Consider the following 22,209-nt stretch of genomic DNA (forward strand, 5'->3'; position numbering starts at 1 on the left):
TAGAATAGTGAGCTATTAACTTTCATCCTAGCACTGCATACACACTGCAAAGTATAAATTATTAGAACATTGATTAATGTTGCAAAAAGGGTTAATTTGGCTAGGAATCGATCCTTATTATTAAAAAAAACTCTCAACTATGCTGTTTCTTTTTCGACTCTGAGTTTGTGCTTCTCCACACCAAGCACTCTTAAACTATATACTGCCTACCAGTATGGATGACATGTGACTCCTACACTTTCAGTACTTTGGCTTATGTAACATTTCCTATACACTGATTTTCACACGTATGATTGATTGTCTCTGTGTAATGTGTGTGTGATGCAAAGTTCTCGGACACCCTTCACTGGTATGAGTGGCGCTATATAACTAATTCAATGCATCTGAGAGAGTGTGGTTATGGTGACTTGGGGGCATATCAACAAGGGCTTTATCTCTGCTTTTTTGGCTTTAAAAGCCAAAAAAGCAGAGATAAAACTAGCGCCCTATCAACAACAGGGTGCTAACACGCAAATTTGCATGTTAGCACCCTTTTACTCTACGCTTCCCCTTGCATCTCTAAGGGGCGTTCCAGAGTAAAATAATAGGAGAAATGTCGCTAAGCGACATTTCTCCTATTATCAAGAATGTCGCTAACCCTGTTAGAGACAAAAAAAGCAGCGCTAACCACGGTTAACGCTGCTTTTTTACGTCTGCTAATTTTCAGACTTAGCCATGATATCCTATGGAAGGAGGATATCATGGCTAAATTTGCCTGTCCCTATCAACAAGGTACCGTGAGATTATCGCTGGGTTTCCAGCGATAATCTCACGTTAGCCTGTTAGCGTGAGGATTTTTATCGCTATAGAGATAAGCATTGCTAATAGCATGCTATCTCAGCGATAAAAATTCACGCTAGCTGGCGATAATTATCCAAGCGCTAAGTGCGCTTTGCGATAATTATCGCCGGTTGTTGTTAATATGCCCCTTGGTTACTGTTAAAGGGTGCTAGTGAGAGAATCTGTGGTGAATGTGGTTATTGGGAGGGCGCCAACAAACATTGTCACACAGGGCGCCACCAGCACTAAAGCCGGCCCTGGTGGGACCGAGGGTCAAAGGTGTGATAGATCCACGGAACCCCACTGTCTTTTACTACTTAACCTGGGGCAGAGCTAATCCTAGAATTTTGGGGGTCTGGGGTAAAAGGAAAGATGTCAGTCCCCTCTAATTTGTACGAGAATCAGAGGCCATGACAACATAAGAAGTGACATCACAGGAAGTGACATCTCATGACTATTAATCTTCTCTGGCATCACTGAAGTGACTTGAAAAGTGCAACTTCCCTCTTGTGGATATCAGCAACAGGAAGACAAGATAAATACCCAAATAAAATAAGTCCATACATTGCAAAGCTGTATTACGTGAATGGAAACATTAGGTGCCAGTCTCACTAAAATGGAAGTCTTTATGGTAATGCTACTTTATTGTTTTCAGATTAGTGCATCCGTTAGATCACTGTAAAAAATAAATAGCAGTGTCTAGTGAGATAAATTTGAGTTCTGATAACATGTACCTTTTCATTTTTATTTGAAAGTTTGATAAAACACAGACCAGGATTTAAAAAAAGGGCAGCAGAGTAGAGTACAAACAAAGCATTAATATTTAAGATATAGAATGAATACATTCACCTCACAAGGAGAGAGAAAACAGGCGAGCAAATATAGCATTAGGCAAAAAAGTAAAGATTGTAATCTGACAATGGGTGGTTATGTAGTTTGCGTTTCCCAGTCTGATTATTGCAAGCCATTTGTGGGTTGAAAGTCGATTTTTGGTAGGTCACACTCTTGACTTTGGATCTGGGCAACCAGGTTTGACATCAACATCCTTTGATTCTGGGAAAGTCACTTACATTTGTGGACATGCTTTCAAATTGCTGTGAATTTCGAAAATAACAGACTCTACAATTATAGAGTGTGTGTTATAATATAAGTAGTACACAGGGAGTCCTAATAAAGCTTTCAGAGGGTTTTATTGAAGTTAGCTACAGGTAAGTAAACAAAAAAATGTCACTCCCGCTAACGTAATTCCCCAGCCTTGGACTTCCCTCTCCAGTCTCCCGACTCTACTTGAGGCTTCTTTCTTTTCCTCTTACAACCAGGTACAATGAGTGGATACCCTAGGAAGGAGAAAGTCCACAAGCACTGGATTAATGACCTATTCGTTTTATATGTAGTGATTTTATGCCACCATCACCCTGCCTGTTTTATTGTCCCTTCCTCTCCCAGTGTCTTTTTCATTCACTGTGTATGGCTAATTCTCCTTTAATTGTGGTTCTGCCCCTCTCCCTCCTTAAACCACCACCTCCACAAGTGTGAAAAACAAATCCTGACACTTGCCTGTGGCTACAACCCATCTCCAGGGCCGTGGCCGTGGTACCCGGACGTCCTCATCCCTCTCCAGGCAGCCAGGCTTACACATAGTTGTTTGAGACTCTCGGAGCCTGTTGACAATGCCATAAGGATCCACTCCAGCATTATGCTCTGACTTTTCAGCCTCCCCTGTGGCTTCTTTGTCTCTCTCCACTTGCTCCAACATTCCCCGTGTCCGTTTGAAGTTTTTGGTTTAGTTTGTTGGGGGGAATTGTGGGGGGAAACATGGTGCTGACTGACAAATCCCGTCTATAGTCCGCTGCAGCGGTGGGTCGACTGCTGCTTCCTCGGGGGCGGATGCATTGATTTTCACTATCTTTCTAAGGTCAGCGGCACTGGGTCAAAAGTAAGACCGTTTCCACGCTAGAGATGCACAATACACACTAAAGTTTTTATTGTATCTTAAGTTCGCCTCTGACTGCTCCCCTGGCCGGATGGGGGCCTTAGAGATGTTAATCTATAATCTTTGTACACTTTACCATATAGCGGCCTGCCTCCGGGTTGTTGGCGTGACGCAGTGTAACGCATCTGTTTTATTTGTTCATAATAAATGTCTTACGGCAAAAAAAAAAAAAAAAAAAAAAACATTCCCCGTGTCCTGCTGGCACCTTCCCGGTGCTCTTGTCGACCTCCATGATTGCTCCAGTTGTCAGTGTCTTCCCTCTTGCCATCCTCTATTTTCTTGTCATGGCTGGACGGCGCCTTGCTATGGATAGCCTCCAGCACAGCTAGTATGTCAGCGGCCTGAGTCCACGGAATCTCGCTGGTGGCCATATTGAAATCTCCGCTTGATTCCAGGGAGTTCACACAGTATGTTATTTTGGTAATTCACAGCAATTTGAAAGCATGTCTACTATTGTCACAACTACGCCATAGTGACTATGGTAGGCATGGTTTCAAATTTTGTTGAATTTTGAAAGCATGTCTACTATAGTCCCTATGCCATTGTCCCATAATCCCTATGCCATAGCGACTATAGTAGACATGGTTTCAAATTGCTGGCGATTACCAAAACAACATACTCTGCAACTGTAGAGTATGATATTTGGGTAAGTCACACCAATTTTAAACCGTGAATACTACAGTCACTACGGTAATAGCAAGACAAGGGAAATTATACCGCATGTCTGTTGAGCTGTGAGCTCAGCCAAGTAGTGAAGGTATGTTGCAGATTTAAGTGATTTCCATGCCAAGGTCTTTGATCTGGTGTTGAATTAGAGAAAGTGGGAATAATATAGTTGGTGGATTCTAATGAAAATCCCTCAATCTTCCCAAAAGAGGGCCCTAGTGTTGTATATATTTCTGACTTTGATGGAGCATCCACCTTAAGAAGAAAATGGGGTTAGGGGTATGAATAGAAAAAAAACCAAAAGAAATTTCCATTTTCGTATCACGTCCTGTATGAATTTTGATGATATTGATAGAATGTGCCAGGTTTTCCTTATTCAAATAATGTATGTAGCAGGTTATTAGGAAGTTATTTCATAGCAAACAGGGAAATAATATAAGGCAATGAAGTGAGTGTCGCACTACACAGCTCCTTCAATGATTGGGTGGTGAAGATCCACTAAGCACACCAGGATATGCAACAAAACTCCAAAGGAGCCAGAGTGCTAACAAAACTTCAGCATAAAGTCTGCAGCCCAATCTTTACAATCCCCGATTAGAGAAGAGGAAGATGCAAGGACCAAAAACGAAATGGGAGTTGAACTCTCAAAAACAACTGCAGGTAAGAGCTTAATGAATTATTTCTGCAGGACAATATTAAGGAAGGAAATTTATATGGACAAACCAATACTTCAGATGTAGCACCACATGCTAAAATGTGATCTTTCTAGCCTTCTTATGTTAAAGGCTCCAATCCTCGCACTGTGGTCTTATACTGCTGCAATATCTCCTTCTATTGAAAGAAGGGGAAATCATGAAAGTCCTTTCTTGAGCACAAGTAAGTCTTTGTTAATTAGTTGTGCAAGAAACTGCGAACGGCAGATGCTAGTGTCATTGGACTTGTGAGCAGAACTCTTAGGGCAAGCACACCATTTAGAGGGATGCCTTCCATTCGGTTATATACTGAAGAGCTTCTAAGGGATTTTGATTTTCAGTAAAGAAGCAAAAAAGGAGAAAATCTCCTGACACAGTTCAATCCCATCTATATCTGAAGATCTAACACCGTCAGATGTGCTTCCTGACAGAAGATGTTGCAGATGATTGCCATGGTTTTGCAGACTTCCACTTTTTATGTCTTTTAAACTGGAAATAGTATAAAGGTTTTTGTTGATTTTGCAGCTGCTCAAATCATCTGTGAAAGCATGCTATTGCTGCATCAAAAAGACTACTGAAATGTGTTGGTAAAGCCAATAGGGCTTGCCCATTAGACCTATTGGCTTTCCCAATGATTTTTAGCTATGCTGTACGGCATTGCGGCTGCTGTGCAGGACGGCTTAAAAAAGGTGCAATGATACAACACCACATCATTTAGTAGTTGTTTGCATGTGTTCAATCTACATGCACACATCTACAAAAGGTTCATGCTTTCCATGCAGCATTCCCACTGAGTAAAGGAGAAGATTTTTAGGGAAAGGGTCACTCCAGCTTCAGTTGACACTTTGCACTTTTTTAATTCATGCCATAAAAAAATGAGTAAAGTCAGTGAATGACACCAAAGGTGATGGCAGTATATGAAGATGAAGCTGCAGCATCTCTCAAGACCAGGTTTCAGTTGAGATGGGTGCATGGTTTAACAAAAGTCTGTGTTTTCTATTTAAAGATTCCAGCTTACACTCCACTATATTGTCTACACATATTTGCACCATTGACTTGCCCTTGTCAGTACATCAAGCTTATGCAACAACGAATCAGTACGAGCTTCTCAAGTTTACCCTTCCAGTGGAATTAATCCAATTAAATTCTCAGCAATTGTAACAGATCCATTTGTTGAACTGCCAAATCTATCAATAAATGTAATTTGTTCCTTATGACTCAGATCAGGAGCGCAGCCAAGGAGCACTGAATAACATCTGTTTTTTCAGACACATCATAGGATTTCTTTGAGCACCCTCTCAGATATCAGCTCAATTAATAAATTGTGAATTTGCCAATATAATCAGCATGATATTAATCTAATTTATGGTAACTGTTCAAACATGTTCTGTGGTCACAGGCTCAAATTTGATTAAAGGTTGAACTAGCCCTAATTAGTTGCCATTGAAGAGTTGGTTCAGCTGATCAACACCGTTGCAGAATGCCAAAATATGTTCTGCTAGGTAATGTGTGATTGCCAGGAGCCTAACCAATACATTTCACTAGTGCACCCTCTCCTGCCGGATCTGGATAAGGATTTGCTTATTTGTAGTGCATTCCATCCATAGTCGAAGTTCAAGCTCCCTCCACTTTCAAATATATGTGCTCCTGAGAATTTACATGTTTATGTAAATGCTGTGCAAGAGGGTTCAAGTCAGACAAATTGCTGCTTACAAACTGAGTGCTCATGGAAGAAATGGTAAATAATTTCCACCAAAAGCAACATACTGCATTTTTGTACGGTGAATAAAATAGCCAATGCTGATTAATTTCCAGACCATCACTCATTTAACTTTGTAAATAAGTAGGATTGAAGGATCAATTCTCAGAGACACGTGGAAAAGAATTACACATTTTGCATCCAGCCTGAGCACATCATCTTTCTACTAGGTAGCAATGGATTTTATCGTCTTAAATAGTAGGACATTTCCATGGGTTATCATCAATGTGGTGGAATACGTCTCTCACAGCTCGAATTGTTTGTATCTTTTTGCCAGTAGTTTCATTACTATTAGTAGTCTATGCCACATTTACAATGTCCTGGCACTGGTTCTCAAGTTTATGATCACAATATTTGGACAGAATATTAATGGTGGGTTCGACTTTCTATTGTTCCTCTGAGTTTCCTCACACCTCTTATTGGAAACTTCTTTAGCTTTTTCTTGCTCCTGGTCCTCTCGCACTTGTTCTTTGGACTGGAATACTGTACCTTCTTTCACTTGATGTTTTCCATTTGTGTTCTTTAACTCATGGTCCTGGAAATTGGAGACTACACTGGTTGTGGTAGTAGTGATATTTTCTTGTTCCTGACCCTGGATGCTCGTCACCTCTTTAGTGGCATACTGGGAGAATACAGTAGGGACCGTTTGTGCATGGAGCCAGTCCTGAGGGAACATGGCTGTGACATGACCTCGTGGAGGAGGCCCACCTTAAGGAGGGCCTAGCAGATATTATCCTGTGCTACAAGGCCCAGGAGAGCACTACACTATGGCTGTGAGGCCCAAGGCTTGGAAAAACATTCATTTAAAGGTAGGACTGAACCAAAGCAAGATGAGCAGAAGAAACTTAGGGTCAGGGCTTTCATGGAAGCAGGTCTCTCTGGGTCACAGTAGTAGTGAAAATCTGACTTTGAAAGGGGTCCCTATTGAGCTCTAAGATGATGTCCTTTACATTGCAATGCACTGATATTTATCTCAACAATGACTGTAAGGTAACCCATGAGAGGGTACCTCCTGCCCTGTGCCTTGCACCACTAGATAACTAATGCAAGGCCCAGTGAATTGGGCACCACCCCTGGATTTCTCACAGTCATGAATCAGCTCTCCGAGGCCCAGGAGAAGGGGCTCCCTCTCCTAGACTTCAAAGCTGCAGTGTTGGCTTTAGTGATAAACACTGGAGCTCTGCTTTGCCAGTGTGAGATGGTTGTTCCCTCTGACCTATTTTCCTCAACTCATATGTTTGGCTCCAGCTGTGCTCATCCTGGAAACAGTGTTGTCTTGGGTTGCCAGGAAATTGACAACCAAAAACGGTGGACAAGGCTTCTAGCTAGCTTTTTCACAAAGGCACAGCCCACCCCTGATTTGGGTCCTTTTCTCACTTTGCCACTGTATTCAAGCTAGCCTGGCTGATGAGGGGTGTTACTGGTCCCAGGATGCTTGTTTCCAGTCCAGGGAAGATCTGGCTTGGCAGTTCCGTCTGAACCGTTCCCATGAGGCACAGGGTCAACCCTGATTCGCATATGCCTGGGTCTGAACTGTTGTGGCGAAGTGAGCTAAAGAAAAGGTGATGGATTCAACCCAGATCTGTGACTGGGGGTGAGTGTCTGAAAAGTTTCAGCGCTCCGTCCATCATCTCCTTGTGACAGCCCCACCCATGATCTTGTGAGCCAACCCAATTGCTGATTTTGCTGCTGCCCCATGTCTCCCACTCCCTCTTTCCCTCCCCGGCCACCCAGGAATGCCACCACATCTGTGGAACAGCGAGGTCAAACACCTCACTTGCAAAACCTATTATGGTGTGTCTGGATGAGGGAAGGAGCCAACAAGGAGAAGGAGTACACAGTCTCATAGGGAAAATGTGGCATTTGGCACATCGTAGCGGGCCCCATGTTTTGGAGCTGAGCGTGGGCCCCTGAGAAGCTTGCCCACACTGCCCATGCCTAATGCCGTGCCAGGCCTGGGGCTGGGAAAACTATTTTGTTTGCTTGCACTAAGGCATATGGCAACATGGTTAGTCAACTATTTCTATTTGTAATAATAGTTATTGCAAGACACACTGGGGAACCTGCGAGCTAGGGCCATAAAAGCAACTCTCCATGTGATTGTAAGGTCTGTAACGCCTGCCAGCAAGTAGGGTTGTGTAAAATATCAATCAAACATTGTTCAAGTAATTCATAGAATGTGGACTTTGCCTGTGTACTGCAGAGGACTCCTTATATATTACAAAAAAATGTTTTAAAAGTGAGGAAATGAATAAATCAAAATCAACACTGATGACAAGGGAAGCAGCTAGGATTCAGAAATGGTGGGAGTCGGTGGCTTTTAGACAAGAGAGACTTTGCAAGCTTTTTCACAAGTCTCAGAGCAAACAGGTATTAATGGGTTAAAACTGAGGTATTTACTGCTGGTGTCCTGGACCCTAAAACTACTACCAAAACTAAGCAGCAATTACATCAATTTAGCACTTGACCCTAAGGGTGACAAAAGTCCAGGAGGGAGGTGGTATGGGGTTGGAGACTCAGAACTCAATATAATGTCCAACAAATCCATACATCACTGTCCAACCAGCAGGGACATCTTAAGGATTTTGGGGGCCCTGGGCCAAACATATTTTGGGGGCCTCTTTTCAGAACAGCTTTGAATTTATGATCCAATTTGTCCCTGTTTCCCACGCAGTTTTCACTTGCTCAGCTGCGTTAGCGATCCAGTTTGCATCATAGGCATTAGCCTATATAGTCCCGCTGCAAACGGACGCACACAGCTGACAGTGGTAGGATTTAGTGTATCCTGCCCTGCTACTAGGTTTTTAATACTTTTTAAATTGTATATGTGTGGCTGAATTACTCTGTGCTTTTTAACAATTTCTCCTACATACGTGCACTTGCACTTTACTTGATTCTGCTTGCCTACACCTCCTTAGCTGCTCCGATTCGCATCTCGCTTTTCCTCCAGTCCTGGTCCGCCACGGATTATACGCAGATTGTGCGGAGGGCTGGGGCTACTATCGGGCACCTCACTTCCGCCCACGCAGTTTCCGCTTCCTCAGCTGCGTTAGTGATCCAGTTTGCATCACAGGCATTAGCCTATATATTCCCGATGCAAACAGACAAGCCCATCTGCGCCCATCAGCTTCGCGGAGGCGTCCGGCGCCAGCCATGCTGCCCAGTTCCCCTCCGGTGAGTTTCTTCCACTATATTACAATAGGGAAAACTGCTTAGCCTTAGGCAGCTACCATTAGGTCAGTGTACAGTGACTGATATGAGCTTGGAGGTAGACTTTCGATGCAATAAGTGCAACTGGTCTCTACTCCAGCCCAGGAAACTCTCACCCAAGATCCTCCCACGAAACAATAAGTGTAAAAACACTAAGAAAACAGAGGACTTAAAGGCCACCCTTTTAAATTGTTGCTCTATGCAAAAGCATGAACCACACATTTATGACCTACTTTTAGACGAACAGCCTGATCTTTTATTTCTCACTGAGACCTGCCTGTCTGAAGCATCCAACCCTACTATCACCTCGGCCATTCCTACGGGTTATAAAATCCTATGGAGGGACAGACTGAGTGGGAAGGGGGGCGGTGTCACCATAATTTACAATAAAAAACTAGACTGCTCTCCCATCCCAATGGAAAACATCGAGGGTGCAGAGTCCTTAGGCTTCCGCTGTACCTTATCCCCCCATTCATAGCATAGCTGTTTTTCTGATTTACAGACCTCTCTGTGCAATTGGAAATTTTATTACTACACTTAATACAGCCACCACTTCCCTGGACTTAAAATACTACAACTGCCTTATTCTGGGAGATTTCAATATACATATGGACAATGGAAAAGACCCTCAAACAACCTAGAGATAGCCTACTGGTTAAATCTCTTAGATTTAAACAAAGAGAGGTACTTCTAGCAAGGAAAAAAGAATTGCAGGAAATAGCCTGGACAAACTGACTCAAGCGGCGGAGATAAGGGATAGTAAGTTATTTTTGAGACACTTAACTCGTCTTTTTTAAAGGATGATTCCCTTCCTGACTTCCTGGCATGTCACCTGAGAGGCATGGGTGGCGCACTTCACTAGTATCTTTAATTCCCCTGTAGCAGGATCGGTGCCCACTCTAAAAAGGGGCCAGTTGATAAATCCATTGTTACCTCTGGATATTAAAGGTGAAGGTACCAGCATAATGCACATGATACTCAGGAACCTGGAAATGGTCCACGACCTAGAGAAATCTACCAAGCTTAGCACGGATCTTCCTTGTGGGACTCTTCAACTCACTGACTCCCTCCCTTTGTCCTCCCTGACCCTTGCCTTTAGTGGATCCTGTCTTTTTCTGGATCGCTAATTTATCCGGGTATTGTAGGTGTTATCTTTCTGTAATTAATGCGATTTTCTTTTGCCGTATGTTCCCCCTCTGTTGACCTGCTAGTTCCGACCCTCCTCCTAGCCCCCTGTCCCTTGTTGCCCTTTGACTAAGCGCTCCTTCTCCCCTTGTTGGGGAAAGATCTAATATTCTTACTCTGGAGTGTCAGTGAACCCTCTGAGAGAGTCCACAGAGTCAAGGGAACCACGCACAGCTGAGGCATGGTATGGCGCCCCTTACCAAAGCACTCCCTCTCCCCTTGTTGGGGAAGGATCCAGTAGGTAGACCTTGGAGTCTTAGAGACCCCACTGAGAGAGTCAACCGCGTAAAACACCCTCCCCCCCTCTTTTCATGCTCTCTCTCACCCTCCCCTACCACTTTCCCTCTTTCATTTTTTGTCTACTTCCTCTGCTCCTATCCCCTCCCACTTTAATCTCTCCCCTTGCCTGCTACGCCCCCTAGCCCCCTGTCCCTTGTGCCCTTTAACTAAGCACTCCTTCTCCCCTTGTTGGGGAAAGATCCAACTACTTATACTCTGGAGTCTCAGTGATCTATCTGAGAGAGTCCACAGCGCTAAGGGAGCCACTCACAGTTGAGGCATGGAATGGCGCCCCTTGCCAAAGCACTCCCTCTCCCCTTTTTGGGGAAGGATCCAGTAGGTAGGCCTTGGAGTCTCAGAGACCCCGCTGAGAGAGTCCACTGTGTAAAGGGAGCCTCTCGCATCTGAGTTAGGGGAATAATACCACTTCCCCTGGGATCACAGCTTACTGGACTTTGGACGCAGCTTTTACTTTTCTACCAGTTTGTGCCCCCGTCACCCTCCCCCCTCTTCTTTCATGCTGTGTCTCGCACCCTCCCCCTCCTCTTTCCCTCCTTCATTCGCTGTCTACTTCCCCATCTCCTACCCCCTCCCCCCTGAATCGCTCCCCTTGCCTGCTTTTTCCCTTACGCCTATGCCCTTATTGTTTGTCTCGACTGAACATGTAACTATGTAGCTATGCTCGTATAACTGTGCAACCTTTGTAACGATGTAACCTGCAACTATGGTCCGATACTCATGTAAAGCGCTCTGATACTTCCGGGTCTAGCCAGCGCTATATAAAATCTTTCCAATAAATAAATACCTTACAGGAAGTGGTTTGGACACTGAATGAAAGCAAAGGGGGAAAGCACCGGGCCTGGATGGGGTACCAGTGGATGTTTTTAAGCAAAATGTTAGTTTATGAGTAGGGCAATAAATCAGACCCCAAAAATTACAGACCAATTTCATTGTTAGACTCGTCTGTTAAAGTGATGAGCAAGGTATTACTGAAAAGATTAGAAGAATGTGCTTAGGACTGTTCAATTCTCTCACCTGCACGGTTTGGTTTCCGGAAAGCCCTAGGGTCTATCAAGCAATGCGTGAATCTTGACCTGCTTATAGGCAAGTATGCTCGTGCCACAGGTGGAAGATTATATCTTTGTTTCACTGACTTGAGCAGCGCTTTTGATCTAGTAGATCACCTCACTCTTTGGACTACCTTGCTTGGTATGGGTGCCCCTAGACCACATGTCTTCAGACACGCACACACAATAAATGAAAAAACAAAGCAAATGAAACAAATGTTTTGAAAATATACTGTCTTATGTTATAAACCTCAGTTGGCTAAAGCAATAACTGCAGATTTCTGTCTTACCAGAGAGTCGCCGATTTGAATCCTGGTTTTTACAGTGGGAAATAGTAACTAGTGTATTTATAGAGCTACAACTTCCATGCCTGTGGTAAAAATCACTCTGACTCCAACAGTTAGAGCATATATTAGCTCCTCAGCAGCTTTTGTGTGTGTTGCTTAACCAGTTGCATAGGGTCCAGCGTCATGAGGCCAATTAAAGCCAGGCTCACCGGAATTATGCGGCAAGGGAGTACCAAATTATGTGGCAGGGTTGACTAAATTATGTGGCAAGAAAAGGAAAATTATGTGATGTTATACAGCACATGTTGTCATACATTTATTTTGCCATTTTTACATTTGGTAAAAACTATCTGGGCATAGGTTTCACCTCATTAATACCGGTTTAATACCCAAATATAGCAAAAAGCATACTAGTCAAGCTTTGAAAAGGACCTTTCATAAAGAGATGAGAGCACCTTTGCTGCAAAAAAGTGGGGGCAACACGCTGGAGCTCTTTTTTTCTGAAAGGGAGGAGTTGTAGCCTAATGGCGAGAGCTGCCTACTTTGGAACCTAGTTCAGGTCCTCATGTCAGCGCAACTCAAATCACTTAATCGTCCAATGCCTAAAATAAAAAAAATATATGATGAATGAATATGAAATAGTGTTTGTGTAATGTATATGGTGCTTTTGTAAAGTTTTCCAATGCCCTTGGGCCAGGTCATCCCTCCAAAAACCAAAAAAGGGATGGATAACCTGATTCAAGATTGGAGTGATGGCCATGGTCAGTAAGTTGTGAAAGAGGCAGAGAAGGGTAGACTTCTACTTAGGGCCTCAGCTATCATTAGTACAGTAAGTGCAGTAGCATTGGAGCCCAGGAGTGTGAGGGGCTCACAATAACCAAATTATGGAGAGAACAGTTTTTAGTCAATTTCTGTTATTGTTTGATGATTTTCCCTATTATATGTTTCACATTTATTGTGGATTATGAGCCACAAAAAAAAAGTATCCATGATATGATCTCAAAAGCTCTGCCTCTGCGCTCAGCCCTGCATCTCCTGTTTTCCGATTCTTGCCATAAAGTTTTGCAGGGGGGCCCCGACTCCAAAACATTTTGCTTTGGGGGGCACCGAGCAAAAAAGTTTGAAGACCACTGCTCTAGACCAATTATGAGCTTCCTGGCCAGACTGTATGAGAATTTGGTAAGCAATTATGGTTTTCAATTGGAGAACTGTGGGCCATCGCGTGCAAACATCCGTACTTTGAGAAGCAGAACGCACGAGTCATGTAACAACTCTGAAACTCTAACAGATATAAGTGGGAGAAGAAAAAAAAAAATCGATTGAGGAAAACAAATTGATGAAAGAAAACGTAGAAGGTCTTCTATGGTCTTGCCTATCAACAACTTTTGGAAAAAGCTTGGCTTCCTCGCGCATTGGGCCCCAGGACTAATACATATTGAAACTACGCATTTGAAGGAACTTGCCTTGGAAATATAGGCAGATCTTGCCGAGAATAAGGGAGGATTCTTTCGCTTATAATGAGACTTTATGAATAGCTGCCATTTGTCAATTTTCCATAAATCCTTTGACCCTGTCCCCTGGTTGCTGTGATATTGATGTGGTTATCTGGAAAGGTCCTGATGAAGGTGGTCTAACTACTCTTCATATACCGCCGAAATGCGCGTCGACCTTATGTTGAGCCTTGTGCTCTCTACCTTGTTCAGATGCAGGTTGTATGAAGTTTGTGAGAGTATGTATGTGTTCGAATGGCTGTGATATGGATGTATTTATGGAAGTTAGTTCAGGGGTTGTTTTTCTATTAAATGGATTTGTGCATGTGAAATGTTATGTAATTATTGTGATGCTTTTGTTTTTGTATGAATTTTCATAATCAGTTTTTTCTATTTGAATGAAAGAAAGATATACATAAAAAGAAAAAGAAAAGTGAAATGTTATAAAATATATAAAGCAATTAAATAATAAAAGTAATGAAAATGTAAACGTCAAGTGTCACTGTTGTGATTATATGCATGAGATAGCTCAAGAGAGAGCAAGTCCTTGATGTAAGGAATAGATAGGCTACGAGGGAGCATATTTAGTGGTCTTTGGTTCTTTCCCCTCTTCTCCCTAGCCTTTAGAGTGGGTCCCCTATAGTGCAAAGGTTCTCTGGGAGAATGCACTAATAATTTTGCAGTTAAACGTGGCATTCAACAAGGTTGTGTTTTAGCCCCTATTTCATTTTCTTTATTTATTAATGGGGTGGATCAGACTTTGCAAACTGTCCATGCTGATGTCCCACAAGTGGATGGACGCCCCATTCCGGTACTACAGTACGCAGATGATGCGTCCTGCCGGCCAGGACCCCTCTGGGGTTACAACATCTAATGGATGCTTTTGGGGATTTTATTGGTGCACGGAAACTGGTCATTAACAAAAGTAAAACTTACACAATGGCATGTCGGTCCAAGGTTAAAAAAAGTAGATCATTCCTTTTGGATAAATTACCAGTGGCTTCTGTTGATTCATTTTGTTACTTGGGCATTACCTTCTCTGGTAATGGCTCCTGGACTCGTGAACTCATTAATGTTCAGAGTAAAATGGACAGAAGTACACATGGCATTTTTAGATTTTCTGCCAAGCTGGTCTCCAGACCAGTTAAGGAGATGGCTGAAATTTATAAGGCAAGGGTTTTATCCATAGGCGGATTGAGTTCAAGGCTCTCTGTATAGCCTTTAAAGTTCTGAAATTTGCCTCTCCTAATATTTTGACCGACTTGCTTCTACCTTATTTTCCCTCCTGCCAGCTACGCTCCATGGGACAACACCTGGTGGTGGTCCCCCGGGTTAGGAGGGTTCGTGCCGGAGGTAGTTCTTTTCAGAACAGAGCGGCCATCCTTTGGAACACGCTGCCGGCCCACATGTGGGGGCTCCATAATTTCCTCGAATTTAGGAAAGCCATCAAAACCTTTCTCTTTCCCACTTCGTATGCCTCCTTGGGCCCTCCCTGATCTTGGTCACCTCATTGCTGTCAGTGCCGGGACGCCTCTTTGCTGGGGCAGCTGTCATGCTTTATAAACCCACTAACAAAACATAAAATAATCCAGAAACACCTGACTGGAGCTCTTGGTGGCCAAAAGACCTGCCTGCACCACATTGTACCTGCACCATGTACAATGTATGCAGGGTGGGTTTTCCCCCCCAAAAAGCCTCATAGAAGTGGCACATTGAAATCTTTGAGAACTCAGTGCACCACTGCTAGGATGCCATTGCGTCAATATCTTACACCTGCCTCACAGCAGGCGTAAGACTGATGCAGGCCCTTTCACATGGGGCTTGCCACATGTGAAAGGACACATTGCTGGACTTGCGTCTATTTTCAGACACACCCTAGCAATGCATCACTTTTGCGCCTACAGAAATGTCAGAAATACTGACATATCTGTAACTCCTTGCGACATGATGCATCATACAGTAAATATGACGCATCCATCATGTCGCAAGGAGGGCGCACTAAGAAGTGACGCATCCCTGTTTTCACACAGCTATGCATCACTTCTCATAAATTAGGCCCTAAATGAGTTTAAATCTAATATTCAGGGATAGTTATGTGTGTTTTCAATATTGTAACACCGCAGCAGCTCACCAATATTACTGCAAATAATCTCTGTGACGCCCTCCCATTTCTTATATGTTAGGCCTTGTTTTGATCGAAAATAAACTTTTTTTATGTATATTTCATGAAACAAGCACAACATTTTTTCTCTGCAAAATGGCTGTACTAGACTCACACATCAGGTACATAAAAAATAAATTAAAGGAAAACAGTATTTAAAACAATCTGTTTAAGAAATATTCAAGGTCATTGGGGCAAAACTCCGGAGAACGGAGCTGACTCTGTCAGGGGGCCCCTTGAAAGGCTGGGGCCCTGGGCCAGAGCCCACTTTGCCCCTGCATTAAAACGTCTCTGCCAACCAGTACTTTAGTTCATGAAATTAAAATGCACATTGTTATTGGACACAACACAACACTGTACTTAATCATCAGAAGTCCCTGCAAGTGGTATAGGGTTTTCAACTAGCAACCAGGGTAATTTCTTCAGACAGTCGAAACTGCTCCTTGGAGACAGGTAAATAATTGCTAATGCTCATTGCCCCTACACCTTCGAAGTAGTTCTATGGGAGTTGCCTGTAGGCAACTCCAGCAGCTCACATTACCGGCACCCAGGGTTTTGTCTTGTAGCCCCCCAAAAGTGATACTTTTTCCCCCCTGCTTGGTGTCCCAATGGCATATGACCGCCAAGTGATTTTGGTATTGTATGGACAGGCCCAGCCTGCAGTTTATTGTTGGTGGTCTTACTGCTTGAGGTGGTGTGAGGTCCACTGAGTGACACTCACTTGCTCCTCTCCTTGGCCTCAGCGTATGATGGTTGCAATCCATGGTAGATTCGCCATGAGGTTGTGCTGCTCGTGGCTTGGTCAGGCTTCTTTTGAGGCTTCTGCCCAAACAGTAATCCCCATCCAAAAGAACATTTTGTGCCCAACCCAGATACAGCAGTCAGATCAATGTGCTTGCCAAAAAAGAGAAGCCCATTCTCTCCAGGCACAGTTCAGCCTGGTGTAACCACCAACTGTGGGTGTAAATCGTTCGCCACCTAATAATTTTAGGCACTTGTTCTAGGCATTAGAATCATTCCCCAAGCAGGTTGTGTAACTGTGAGTGATGCAGGTCCTTCCTGCATAACAGTGGCCATTGCAGCTCTTCATGTCCTTACCATATTTCCTCTCCTTTTCATCACATACTGGCACCTCCAATGTTCGTCTCCAACAGTCGGCCAGCTCCTTCCATCAAGACAGGCTCCAAAGCCGCTCCTTCTCATGCACAGTCAAATTTCCTCAGGTTCTGGTCCCAAACTTAGCAGGGCAGTTGGTGGTGGATAGCACAACTCTGGAGCACAAAAGAGTTTCTTGATCACCACCGGTATGGCCCCTCGGATTCAAATAGACACATTTTGACTCACTGGCTAAAAGTTTCTGTCCCATCCTAACTCTAAAGTTGCAGGCAGTAGTTGTGTATTCCAAATGTCAGCTCTGCGATAGTTTCGGGGATTCTATGACCTTTTGCATATTTAACCTGACTGGTCCAGCTAAACATTTTGTAACAAGGTGTGAGCAGGATGGTGAGGTGGAGCTGGGAATTTCCAGAGAACAATAGATCAGGTGAAGGCAGATGGAAACTCCCTAACTTCAAAGGGCTCTCTTACCTTTGTGCGAGCTTGCTAGTGTGACACCTATTGGCTTTGACAAGGCCTGTTACACATGTGATATTGAAAATATACAACCGTTTCATGGTACCATAAACGTAGCTCTCCTATCTGGTGCAATGCACAAGCACCACAGCAGCCACCTTCCTGATCTATTAGGTCCACTAAAGCCTTTCATGGCGTTTTCAGTAGTGAATTCACTGCATATAGAACAGTAAACAAGAGGGCTTTGTGTGTGAAAAGCGCAATGAACTCACACAGATGGTAATAATGTGCTGTACAACTGCAGATGACACTTAACAAAACTTTTTTTTTTTTTTAATCATGAGCCCTGGTATTTGCTACTTGGTTGCAGTGTTCCCCAAGCTACAATTGATTCAACCAGAAACAATTCATCCGGTTGTGACAGTTGGTGAGGCACCATCGTATACACAATAAGACTATTCCTGTTCTCTAGATCGCCGATGACTGCTCACTGCACCAGAGAATACCTTCAGAAATGGTCATTCCACCGAAATGCAGATTTTGAAGGAGGTAAAGAACCCCCCCCCCCCCGCCCCCTCCAAAATCAATACCATTGTGCTTGTAATGCAAGCTGATCAATCAATGCAAGTTTTAGTGTTATTGCAGGCGCATGGCATGTAATTATGGAAATTCCTTTTATATTGCCTTCTAGGACAAATACGTTTTAATTAAACTAAATCACGAGCAGTTAGACGCACATTCCAGCAGGCAGGTATAAGCAGCAGACATTTCTGATTTGAGTTAACTGCCTAGCTCAGCTGTTCAGGGGTCACAGAACTGCACAGTAGCCATTTTTTACATACAAATGTATGCTTCCAGTGGTCAGTTTTGCAACAAACATGGGGTGCGATGGGTACCGTTTTTTTTACTGCAAGCGTTTGCCACAAGAAAATGAAAAAAATGCACCTCCTAAATGTTGTTGCTACATGCTTGCAATAAAAAAATAACATGAAAAGAAGTAACTGTTGCATATAACTTTAATAGAACAATACTGGTGCTTCCTATCAGGAGAATGTATTAAGAGCAGGTGTTAATTGTAAAACTTATCACACGCAAATATAGTTCTGAAGGGTGAAAAGACGCTATTGGGTTTCAATTACCATTTCTGTAACCTGAAGGAAAAGTTTAAACAAACAAGGTTGACTATAAAACTAAGCAACCGTTAGTAAAGCCAATCGATCTCGGTCTCAAAAGGCCAAACTATTGGCTTTACTAAGGCACGTTGGCACTCAGTGGTGGCTGGTAGGCAACAGGGGTGGTGCGGCGGGGGAGAGGCATGGTGGGTTGAAAATATAAAAAAAGAAAACCTACCTTTTCTGCTGCATCTCCGACTCCACTTCTCTTCTCCAGGCAGGTGTGGAAGAAGAAGGAGGGAGCTCCCGGGTACACAGGCTCCCCTGAGTCAATCACAACGCTGGAATGCAGCATTGTGATTGGTCTGATCGGCACAGGGAGCCTGTGCATCTTCCTCACCAGGCTGTCCATTACAGCCTTGTCGGGAATATATAAAATGCAAATGACTGCTTGGCCAGGCCAAAACAGCTGGCCAAGCAGTCATGCGCACTTAGTGTGCACAGTCCACTCCTCCTCCCTGAGCCACCAGCCCTGCCCTAACCCAACCCTAACCCAACCCGCAGCAACCAAAAATAAAATGATAATAAAGTTAGTTATTATCATTTTATTTTGCCCTCTTTCACTGCTTTAAGAGCAGTGGTGTGACGCTCCTCCACCTTAGCAGAGAAGCCGCCACTGTTGGCACTGGTATGCAAACTCATACCTCAAAGCACAGGCATGCGCATGGAAACTAACGTGGGAATGAGCTTCTTATTTGAAGGAAGCCCAGTCCAAGATGGCCACTGATGCTCATGCATGAGTCATTCCACATACACACACGCATACATCAAGTAGTATGCATAAGAGTGGGTCATGACGCACTGCAGCCATTTTTAGTTTATTGTTCTAATTTTGTGGACAGCCATGATATAACGGTAAATTAAAATGTTGAAAAAATAATTATGACTGTGCTATTGTATTGTAATGGAGGTAATGCACTTCTAAGTGTTCGTTTATTTTAGTTGGTATGTGCGTTTTCTGTCTTGTTGAACACGCACGCATAGTTTTTATGGAACCGGATTACCAAGCGCTAAATATCATGCTACAAAAATATGGTAGCAAAAATACTGCAAACCAGAAAATACACAAGGTCAGATTATACATGTATTTATAGCTATACGATTGTGAACGGCACATATGTGTGCCTTGAGGATATACATATCTTCAAGGTACACAAATGTGGAGCTAACAGTAGTAAATATATACTCGCCTCTACAATATTTTTCTTTGTCGATATTTTGCGATGATATTCTCATACCACGATATTAACTACACAATATTCTGACATATGATGGAGAGTTGACAGAGAGACAGATGTTCTTGCTAATCCCCACTTGTCCTATATGATGCATTATTTCCTACTTCTGGGGCAGCATATCTGCACCCATAACATCCCTAAACTGCGAGGTCGGACTGGCCATTTATCGTTTGGAGCATTTCCCCTTTGAAATTTGAGTGGGATGGTTGGGGTCTGGCCATTGGAGATTAGTTTTTGAAGGCGCATAGTGGCTGCTTTCGTTCTCGCCAGCACCCTAGGGTAGCAGACACAGCAAGGGTATAAAAAAAGAAAGAGAGAGAGATAAATAGAGATGAGAGAGAGAGAGAATTAGAACAAAAATAAGAATGCATTGATGAAAAGAGTGCATGTGAAGGAAGGGAGCGAAGCTGATTTGAACTTTTTTGGCAGGGCTGATCTTGGTTCCTATTTGAGACACTGAATACTATCTACCCTTTTGTTCAATTCTGAGACACATTGTGCAAGAAACATTTCTCAAAACAGCTTCTAAATCTTGCTAAAAACTCTACATATGATGACATTTACAACAAGCATTGGCAAAGCCAACAAATCTCACCTTGTGAACCTTTTTATTGTGGCAATGTTTTTGCAGATGTTATACAGCATTGGCAAAATAAAAGGTGCAATGACACAGCCACTGCTGCTGATCTTGTTATTCTGTAGGCACATGCATGTACTATTACGTATGCATTCACATACATTATGAAATGTACAAGCACATGCGCTGCATCTACAGAATGATGTGGGTGCCATTTTCTTTTTTGTAGACCTATCTATGATGGCAGATGCCACTTAGGTTGGCAAAGTAGTAAACGGAAATTTTAAATGTGGAAAATTATTTTTTTTGTAGCAAAGCACCAAGCAGCAAAAGGTATCTTCCGGGCTTATCGACAAAGTACAAGTTTAAACAATATATAAATGCACATACGGAGTGTCGGAGCAACAGAGTAGCCGGTGTGGGAAGACATCGGAATTGGGTGGGGGATAAAATAAAAATAAAGCTGAGTTGAGGAGAAGGGATAAAGAAGGGGTAAGCAGCAAACAAGGGAAAGAGCAACATGGAGTAAGGGAGAGAGGCACTTGAGAGAGAGCAGCAGATGAGGAAGAGATCATCCTGGTGTGCAGCGGTCGACATTTGCAGGAGGAAAGATCACATGAGGGAGAGAGCTAGAAAACACATGCACTCTAACAGAGTGCTTAGCGAAAAAGAATAAAGCAGTTCCCTAAAAGTGAGCAAGGAAAAAATACAAATAAGTCATTCAAAAGGATAGTAAGGATGCTATCCTCCAGAAGAGGGACAAACACATGAAGAAGAAGGAAGAGGCAAGAAAGCCATTGAATAAGAAGCAAGCAATTGAGAATGATGATTAAGCCACCCAATGGAAGCAGTGCAATTTTCTAAGCTCACTTTGAGTTCTTGGTGCAGCCCACAAAAGGTATTTAGCAACCAGACAGCTGCTAGCTGATCTGTTTTGTCGGAGAAAACTAAACATTTGGCAATCTATCTATCGATATTTCTATTGAAAATAAAATCACAAAAGAAGATTGTTATTCACTGGAGAAGCTGAGATAAATGCATAGACATTTTAAAAAAGACTAACAAACCTAACCTAAATCACAAATACCTTTCTGAATCAATGCGCCAAAAAGTCAAAGCAAAACAAGCCAATGACTAAACACTAATTTGGGTCCAAGTTGGTTTCTCTTTCTTACAGGGTCCTCTTTTAAAGTGTTAATTTACGAGGGAATACCATGATACTGTAATACCTTTGATTTAGAGTTTTCCACCTATAAAACAGGAATAACTTGTAGAACTAACACATCTGCATGTCTTACTGCATTTAGGTGTGCAGACTTACGTTCTTAACAGATAGACCATAAGCTATCAGCCTGGCACCTTACTTATCGGAAGCCCGTAAACTCATCTGAGGAGTGCCATAAGGGTCGTCTCACATCCCCACCCTCTTCAAAACATGCATGCTCTCTTTGGCCAACGTTGTTCGAGCACACAACAGCAACATTATCTCCTATGCACAACTCATACTCACCTTTTCGGACAAATCCCCCAACACTAGGAACAAGTTCTCTGCATGCATGACCGAAGTCGCTAACTAATGAATAATAATAAGTGGGTGAAAGCCAACTGTCTCAACCTTAACACTGACAAGACAGAAGTAGTCATCTTCAGCAAGAGCACCTTGCTATGGGACTCCAACGCGTAACCGGCTGAACTCGGACTCACACCTACACTATGCCAGGGACCTTAGGATCGGATCATCATCAACAGTAGTTTTTACATGGCCACACAAGTGAGTGCCATAACTGCATCCTGCTTTCACACCCTAAAGATGCTCAGGAAGATTTTCAAATGACTCATGCAACACCAGAAAAACCGCTATTCAAACCCTCTTCACCAGCAAGTTGGACTATGGAAACACCCTCCATGCTGGTATGAGCAAGCAACTCACCAGAAGACTACAAACCATCCTCAACCTCCCACACTAGCTCGCATCACACCACATTTCAGGGAGCTCCACTGGCTCCCTATACACAAACATGCTCAGTTTAAACTCCTCAGTC

This window comes from Triturus cristatus, chromosome 11, assembly GCF_964204655.1.
Source record: "Triturus cristatus chromosome 11, aTriCri1.1, whole genome shotgun sequence".
In the NCBI taxonomy this organism is placed as follows: domain Eukaryota; kingdom Metazoa; phylum Chordata; class Amphibia; order Caudata; family Salamandridae; genus Triturus; species Triturus cristatus.